General features: G+C 39.2%; 1 protein-coding gene across 1 annotated transcript in view; it reads left to right on the top strand.

Annotated features, from left to right (window-relative positions):
* Positions 1 to 9,614, top strand: part of LOC119426800 (D-glucuronyl C5-epimerase B) — a 92,068-nt gene that overhangs the window by 71,690 nt on the left and 10,764 nt on the right. The window contains exon 2 of the mRNA XM_037694384.1: positions 256 to 374. The gene's annotated coding sequence lies outside the window, so the exon portion shown is untranslated. The remainder of the gene's footprint in view (positions 1 to 255; positions 375 to 9,614) is intronic.

The following is a 9,614-nucleotide window of genomic DNA, read 5'->3' as shown; positions in this document are numbered from 1 at the left end:
ACACACACACACACACACACACACACACACACACACACACACACACAATGGTGACTGGTCAGAGCTGTTTAGTAATAAGCAAAACAGTTTGTGAATGGAATTGAATATATTTTTGTTATTTTCTTCAAGTATGCCCAAAGATAGCCTTTTGATGTAATGTAGATTATAAAGAGCATCCTTGTGCTAACACAGTTGCATAAGGATGCGGTGTAATTTTTCAGTATAATAATTACCTTTGTACTTTATTCTGTTTAGGTACTGGGGAATCTGCAAGCAGACCAAATCAAAGGATTGGGCGGTGGACGGAGTTTAGAGGGGAAGGTGGATGAGATGTTGAGCGAGGTCTTTGTTTCTGTGTGAAAGAATCAGAGGAGGTAAGTGGCTACCCACTCAGTATTGTCAAATTTCAGAGTACGATGTCTTTAAGTTCCTCAAGTACCAATAACTGAAAACAAATCCAGTGTTTCCCCTAGGTTACTTGCCTTGGGAGGGCGCTCATCTCCTCTGTATTTATTGACGTCTGGGGGGGGGGCTTTTAGTTTGTGGCAATGTTATTGTTGCACGCGGTTGTCGCGGTTTGGCGTCTGAGCTGAGCTGCTACAATCTCTGCTAGGGGCAGAGCTGCGTGGGGGATTGTTAGATGGGGTGCTCGATTCAGTTGACAGGGCAGGGTGTCCTCCTTGAGTAATGGTAGTGGAAACAATGCTGTCTGTAATGCAAACGTCTTGACTGTGACCTTGTAACTTTGACCGTGTTTGTCATTTTAATGAAGTAGCACACTTTGTCTGCTGCAGTCTTACAGGCATGCAGTTTTTTTTTCTGGACTTCATTAAACAAATGAACTCTTGGCTATTCTACTTTAACATCTACTGTGAAAAATGGCCTGCTTTTACTTGTATGATGAAATTCTTGAACATATATTTAGACTTAAGCGCTGCTTTCTTTTGTCTATGAATTACCTTAGCTTTGATTGTATTAGGAAGGCAAAGGCTCCCAACTAGGATTGTGTGTATTGGCTTGTATAGCCCAAGTAACTGGGTGTCTGTTTGTGGAGACTAAAGCAAATTTCTGCATCATTATTATTTGTTACAGATAATAACCATATTTTATACCACTGATGATGTCTAAGGCTGTTTTGTTATACATTCGCTTTGTTAAACTTTCATTCGGGGTGTCTGTTTATGTATTTATCAAATAGCTCCTTTTAGTTGTGCGGAGTTTAGTGAGAATATTTGGCAGAAATATGATACTGTAGTACAATTTGGTTTGATAATGACAATATAATGGGGTTAATTTATTCTGTTATATTTTTGGTTGCATGTTTCATCGCAGTCACATTTGTCTACACTCACAGTTAGGCTCTTGAGCTATATTCTAGTTGTAAATTGAGACAGATCCCAGAAAGAAGAGACATTACCATACCATACCAATTTATTTCTAAAGCACTTAAAATACAACAAGCAGCTGTCCGAAGTGCTGTACAAAATTAAAACAAACAAAAAACAGTAAAACAATAAAAACACCTAAATATATATTTAAAAAAAATAATCAGAACATCATAAGTAAATGAATAGAACATTAAGACACAGATGCTAACTCACTCTGGGTTAAAAGTAGGAATGTGCGATATGGCATAAAATTCATATCACGATATGTATTGTGAAGGGTGGCGATAACAATATATATCGCAATATGTTTTTGGTATAAAATTTGCTTTAAAAAAGCATAGGGTGTTCTTGTGCCATCATATATTTTGAATTAAGAACATTCCACTACTAGGTCCAGAGAGTTTTTAAATGATTAACAAATCAAGTATTAGGCTTCTTTCTTGTAGTGCAAAACAGTGCAAAATATATAAAATGTAGTTTTAGCCACGTTTTAAACAAAAGAATATGTTGTTAACTCTTAACAGTTTCCAGTCTTAAGAAATGAACAGGAACAGAGCAGAATGTTACACTGAAACACTTCACCCTCCAACCCTCTAGTGGGCGCCTCCTTCTGCTTTAATGGAGAGCTGACACAAAATGAATCTGTGGTTTTGACCCGAGCGTCTGTCAGTAAAATCACACAACACAGCGTTCTTTTCACAGATCAGAGAGCAGGTTTCTCTAAAGCTGACCAACGCTTACTTTAACTTTCAACGGAAAAAAAACAAAAAACAACTTTCGACTGAACACAGTGTTTTGCACATGCGTCAGAATACAGCAACACTACGGCAAGCCGGCCGTAGTTAGCTTGTAGCTTCGCTACTCAGCTCTCAAAGAAAAGATTTTAACGCCATTTGCGCACAGTTTTTAACAAAAAAATTAACGATTAAACTGACGGCTCTGATTTTACTTGAGACACAGCATTACTGTGGTTAGCCATTAGAAGACGGATCTCTATCGTAGGCTAAATTTCTATCGTTTCTACCGTATACCGTTTTATCACACATTCCTAGTTAAAAGCCAATGAAATCTCAGAGAGAGATGTTTAATAAAGAAAGAGAAAATGTCTAGTCAGTTTGATAGTACCACATAATGGTCTTTTTTATGTGCACGAAGAACCCCGCAAGTTTGGAATGGTATCTGCTCAAGATGTCTTCAAGGTTTCAAAGGTTTTTTTTTTTTTAGCTTGCTCCTCTCTGACCAGTCAAGATAACGTTGAAAAATCTGCAGATATAGTCACATCCTCAAACTGCAAAGAACATGAGGAATGGTGTGATTTGGGCATTGGGTTCTGTAGTATCTTAAAATAATTATAAAAATTTATATTTGAAATAAATATTTACATTTTTGTCACATAAATTGTCAGTAAACTCCAATGAACAATCCCATCCCTAATCTGTAAGAGATGCTCTTGGTCATATTTTGTTTGAAGTAGCCGTGTTTACATGGTCTAGATTCCTGTTGCAGTAGTGATACCATGAAGCACTAAACCCTAACGCAGCATGACTGTTTCCAGTGTTTACTCCTTTGAGCTCAGCCACACATAAATACACACTTCTTATGTTTTTAAGCACCTGGCTTGACCTGCCTCAAACAATCCATTTATTTTTCTTTTGTGTCCTCTCATTCGAGTCATAGTTGTCTTAATCTCCCAGCAGACCTCAGCTGTAAGCTTTACGGTAATGACTTGCTTAATCCTCCATGGTAGAGCACACTGAGGCATTAACCTCAAAGCAGTTTATTCACTTACTGGCTGCCTCTGAACAAAGCAGTATGATTGTGTGTGGTGCAGATTTATGTGTCGGCTTGTAGTGTTGAAGATCTGGTAGCTGACCATCTGTCGGTCCTTAAAAAGAACACAGGTAAAGCTGGTTTTATGTTGTTTGCAGGTTTAAACATCAATATCTTGTTTGGGTATAACTAGATGCAACTTCTTCAGGATAACAACACTGTTTGAATTTTGTTAGATGTTTTAATAAGCAGCAACACATTTACAACCAGCGTGTCTGATGCATCATTTTGAAGGGGTTGGGAGTGCGGGATCAAGGCTAAAGTCATTTTCGTCTGCATCAAACAACCAAGAAATATCCTGGTGCATGCTCAATAATCCAGGTAAAAAAAAAAAATCTAACAAAGTAAAGTGAGGTCCTCTGGATGGATTCTTCTTGTTGAAACATTTCGTATTTATCCAAAAGGCTCTGTCAGTCGAGGAGTGACTATAGAGTCGTAGTCGGGGCATTAACGTTCAGTCGTTGGGCTGATGGTCCTGCTTTATCGCGTGAACATCTAGTTTTGGCTGTCACCAGCAAACTGGTTGATCCACTACGAGAAGATGCCGTTTAAAAACGAGTTTATTGCAGCTGCTCGACTGACGGAGTCTTCTGGATAAAATATGAAACGTTTCAAGAATAATCCGTCCAGAGGACCTGACTTTACTTTGTTAGATCCAAAAAAGCTGCTTCTGTTGTAGTATTTAGTGAAAAGGTGACATGAGATACTGTTTTGAGCAAAGTTGAACCTACAAAATGAAGATTATTTAATTAAATTACTTAAAATGCCTTTATTAATACAAACTGTTTTTTTTAATTAATACACAGTCGTATCCTTTAGTTTTAAAACATGTTTAGTTATTTAACAACTCTTTTTTACTTCACAATATTTTACCAGTTGCGTATTTCATTTAATTAAATTTTAATGCTCAGAAGCTCAATTACAGTAAAACAAAAAGAAAGATAAGTTGTTAACAGTTAATGCTTTTTATAATTTTCTTTATATTTAATTGTAGTAAACTAAACCCAACATAAAGTGGAAAAGAAAGCATCCTAAGTTTGTTTTATTGCATATCGTGTAATAAAAATGATTTTTTTCCCCCTCTCATTTGTTGCCTTGTCGTCAATCACAGTATCATAATCAAATTCAAAACCATAAAAGGCACCCACAGTACTTATCTACACACACACACACACTACATATGTCTTTTTCATGTGCTAAGACATCTCTAAGCTTCAGTGTAAGCTGCTTATTAACTGGCAGCATTAAACTGGTACTTTGCACCAGTGGATGAGCTCAGTTGAACACCAGAAGTCTTAGTTCAGGCTTCATCACTCGAACTTCAAAGATGCAGGATGTATGTTTGAAGCACTTAGTGCTTTATTGCTGTGATGTTTGTTTGATTTTTATATCGGATAAAAGAGAGTTCAAAATTCTCCCACTCGCCCCATTGTACTTTTTACATTGTGACAATCACCAAAACACTTCTCTTGAAAAATAGTCATTTAAGATGAATGCCGTTAACAACAATACTCGGCACAAAGCAGGAAATTGCTCAGTCCATTCTCATTAACAGATAGCTAGTCCATCGTCATTGGAATCATGGTTACAAGTCTGTGGTTTCACAGCTCATTTCACTCTGGATTGTCTCCATCTCATCTCCATTCATCCCCAGCATCTGCTTTCCTCCTTAATGTCAAATCCTGGCTCTAGAATGAGCTGCATTACTGGAGTGAAAATGAACACAATGCTTGTGCACCGTATTTTCAAGGATCACTCAATTGAATAGACTTGATGAAAAACTGCTGGCCTAAAAAACTGAGATGAGCAGCAATTTTTACCATGAATGTAGTTTTGTCTTGAGATCCAGTAATAGTTTTAAAGAGGGCTCAGGCAGCACACTGACCCCATCCAGTGGAGCGCAGGGGTGAACAGGGGACCATCAAGTGAACACCCCCAGATCAGGGTCACTCATGGACAAAATGGTTTTATCTTGTGAAAATAATTCTCGTCAAAATTTCATTAAGTACTCAAAATCTATGACAACTTGTAATAAATAGCTTGTAAAACGTAACATTGTATGACACCGATGTTGTTGTTGTTGTTGTTGTTGTTGTATTAAATGTAAACTGATGAGTTTAGGGTTTTGTAATGATTTTTTTTGTTGTTGTCCATCTTAAGGAAAGAGTTATTTCAGAACTTGAACTTTTGTATAGGGTTTTTATTTTATATTTAATGGATAAAATAGTGTTGTTCTATAGCACAGTACAAAATGGTATTTTAGTTTTCATTTGTCTATTTTAAAATGAAACTGAACACAAGTCATTACCATGTCCTCATCTAATTAAGAGCTCAAACACAAAGAGCATCGTTGTTAGGTAGTGAGCTGTCTTTTTAATAAAATGTTTACTTTTATTGTGGTGGTTTGTAAAGTTTATCAATTATCTTTAACCACTTCATCGTTTTTGGCTAAGGACAATTTAGAGTTATCACTCAAAGGCCGTTTACACGGCGCGTATTGAGTGCATCCACAGCTTTCTCTCTGCGTATCTGCTGATCATTTACACGATACCAGTGGCCCCCCTCTTTGAATCCAGAGGTTTCTGAACCACCTTCCAGAGTGGAGGTTTTTCGCTGACCCCCCGCTGATAATGTAAACATCTCCCGCTGAGGCTTTGTGTTAAACCACATGTGCACACGCACGCGTGGACCGACGCTATATTTCTATCAACATGGCGGCGGATAGTGCTTTCAGAACCTCGACTGATGGAATATATTTTAATCTCGTAGTTAATCTACGTCAGATTCCAGGTGCTGTGACCGACATCTGTGTTGGAAGAGACAATCTGATCCAGTTCTAATGTCGCTGTTTATAGAACGAGGCACACGTCACGCTGCACTATAACATACTAAATGTGCTAAATAACAAGTTTAAAAATAATAAACACTATTTATGTTAGTGCGAGATATAATGAAGCTCTGAGATAAATGAAGCTATCTGGACATTATGCAATTCAAATTTAAAATGATGCTAAACATATTGCATGTTACTAAAGTTGAAAATGAAGACATCAGGTTTAATTTTTATTTATTTATTCAACACCACAAACTGTATGTCACACAAACACTGATAATTATACTGAACACACTATTAAAACACGTTAACTGAACTTGAATGGATTGAATAAAAGAAATGAGGGGAATTTAATATAAGTAGTTAATCCACATCTCTCTTCAACGTCCTCCTGCCCTGCATCTGAGCCTCGTTCAGAACCGGTCCGCCTGGTGGAATGACTGCTTCTTCTTCTTTCAGGAAGAAATAAAAACTTAGTTGGTTGTTTTGTAACCGAAGTAAGCACAAGCAAACATTATTAAGAACGTTGATTTACCTGCTGTAAAACAGCTACTGATTATCACGGAGTAAAGTCCGACATTGTCTCGGTTCTGGTCCACCCAGTGACCGGTGTGGAGCTGTTAGATGAAGCAGTCCCACTTGGCATCAAATCTGTCGACTCTTATCCAAAATCCAGCTTTAATCAATCAACCTTTATTTATACAGGTAAATCCCATTTAACTTGTTACGTTGTTGTTAGCTGGTTAGCACAGAGGAAAACAACGTGCCGAGGAGCATGCATGCGCATTAGGTGAAGGTACAAAATTCACAGCGCCATCTAATGACCCGGCATGGTAACTACAGCGGATTCGGGAGGGCGGGGGGGGAATCCTCCAGATGCATGTAAACCCAAAATGCGACCGTGTCAACGCAAATCTTTTCCTCTAATTAACATACCAAAAACCCTACGTTTCCCCCATCATGTCCGTGTAAATAGGGCCTCAGCCTAACATGCATGTTTTTGGTCTGTGGGAGGAAACGGGAGTATCTGGAAAACTCACGCAGGGACACTGATTTATCAGCCCAGATTTCCTTAATTTTGGGAAAACGGAAATTGGCCGATACTTGCATAAGAAACTAATTTTACCAGTTTTTTTTTTGTTTGTTTTTAACAACAATTGTCTGAACTTCATTTATATTTCAGAGCACTACCTCATGGGCAGTTACAACAAGTTTGTATTGTGTCGAGGAAAATTAACACAACAACTCAGACTTTTCAGCCTATTCACCTGTTCCTCTCATTGGTTCAGAGATACATGGAGAAAAGACACAATAATCAATCGGAGAGATTCAAGTTAAAAAGTATTACCAACATTTATTAAAGCTTTCAGCTGAAAGGAGACGCTCTTACCCCAAACCAACAGAGACACAGCAAAAACCCAAGACACGTCTGACTGGAGCTTCAGCATCTCCTGTATTTAAACACAAAAGCTCCACCCAGAGATATGTCACACATTCTTAAGTTTTTTGTCTAAACTAGTTCAAACTGATGTCTTCATTTCCTGGAAGTCCTTTTATGGAGTTATTATTATTTTCTTCTGCCGTTCCAGTTTACTTGGTGATCTTGTCATCAGGTGGGACATACACACCAGCAGCTCCCTGTTAGTTCATGTCCTATACACAAAAAACTTAAATACATTCTCTGACTTAGTTCACTCTGTACTTGTTGATACCAAAAGGCAAGTGGATCCAAAAGCCAAGCAGATACAGATAAAGGACTGGATACAGTTGTGATACATCGAGCAATACAGCACAGCAGGTAAGAGCGTCTTTACAATTGTTTCTAGGATATTGTTTTTCAATAAAATAATATTGGAAAACTGAAGGTGCATTGTGACCTTATAACACCTGACAGTGTCGCTTATTAAACAAAATTGATATCGGCCATAATCGGAATCAGCAGGTCAGACTTTTTAGAAATCGGTGATTGGTGATCGGCCAGAAAATTGAAATCGGTGCACCCCTACATGCACGGAGGAGAACATGTAAACTCCACCCAGAAAGCTTCCCCAGCTGGGATTTGAGCCAGTGACCTGCTTGCTGAGAGGCGGCGGCTCTACCAACTGCGCCACCGTGGAACCCAGTTTGTAAAGTCATGAATTTAAAATTTTATGTCCAACAACAGAACACCACTCCAGTTCAGATCGGGGGGCTGTTCCTCCCAACCACACCCCTCCAGGTCTCACTCATTGCCCACGTGAACATTGAAGTCCTCCAGCAGAACAAGGGAGTCCCCCAGGAGGTGCACTTTCCAGTAACCCCTCCAAGGACTCCAAAAAGGGTGGATAATCTGAACTGCCGTTTGGTGCATAAGCACAAACGACAGTCAGAACCCATCCCCCCCACACATATGCGGAGGGAGGCTACCCTCTCATTCACCGGAGTGAACTCCAGCACACAGGCACCAAGATGGGGGGCAATAAGTGTGCTCACTCCTGCTCAGCACCTCTCACCAGGGGCAACTCCAGAGTGGAAGAGTGTCCAACCCCTCTCAAGGAAACTGGTTCCAGAGCCAGAGCCATGGAGGTGAGTCCGACTATTTCTAGCCGGAACATCTCAACCTCACACATCAGCTCAGGCTCCTTCCCCACCAATGAGGTGACATTCCACGTCTCAATAGCCAGCTTCTGTAGCCGAGGATCAGACTGCCAGGGTCCCCGCCTTCGGCCACCATCCATCCCACATTGCACCTGACGGATAGTGAGCCCATGGGAAGGGGGACCCATGTCTCCTCTTCGGGCTGTGCCCGGCCAAGCTCCATGGGTAAAAGCTCGGCTACCAGGCGCTCGCCCACTTGCCCCACCTCCTGGCCTGGCTCCAGAGTGGGGCCCCGGAGATGGATTGTATCAGAGCAAAACGTCCTGAACACATCTGGTAACCACTGGATTACAAAAAGATTTATATCCCATCAACAAGTCTTCATGTCTAATCATTAAAGGTACAGGAGAGTCATATGTTAAGCTTTTCCTTATCTTTTACTTTTATAGCTGATGTTGAAGTATTATGGAACCTAACATTATTTTTAAAGGTTATTAGCAGATTAATGTCATGACTATGGAAAGTGGTTCTCTGAGTAGAATGTATTTAGTGTGGAAGTTATCCAGTTTGAGTTTTAAACCTGATGTTTAAAATGCCTTCTAGCTATCTGCAATCAAAAAGCACTACATAAAAATGTTGTCAGTCAAACAGTCTTCAGTGATGTTTGAACATCTTGTATCCACATTTTTCCGTTAGTCTAAACAACAGTCTATCTCAATCAGTCTTGATGTGAGACCTCCTGCTTAACTGAGGTGGTCCCAATGTCTCTGGGTAAAAAAAAAAAAAAAGAAGAAAACAACTCTGCTCAAATGCCTGTCGATAATTAAACAGTGGTTCTTGAAAAAACATGCATACATACATACATGCATACATACATATATATATATATATATATTATATATATATGTGTGTGTGTGTATATATGTGTGTGTGTGTATATATGTGTGTGTGTATATATGTATGTATGTGTGTGTGTATATATGTAT

The sequence above is a fragment of the Nematolebias whitei genome, chromosome 2 (assembly GCF_014905685.2).
Source record: "Nematolebias whitei isolate Nwh7 chromosome 2, NemWhi1, whole genome shotgun sequence".
Lineage (NCBI taxonomy): Eukaryota > Metazoa > Chordata > Actinopteri > Cyprinodontiformes > Rivulidae > Nematolebias > Nematolebias whitei.
This window is presented reverse-complemented; position numbering and strand designations above follow the sequence as displayed.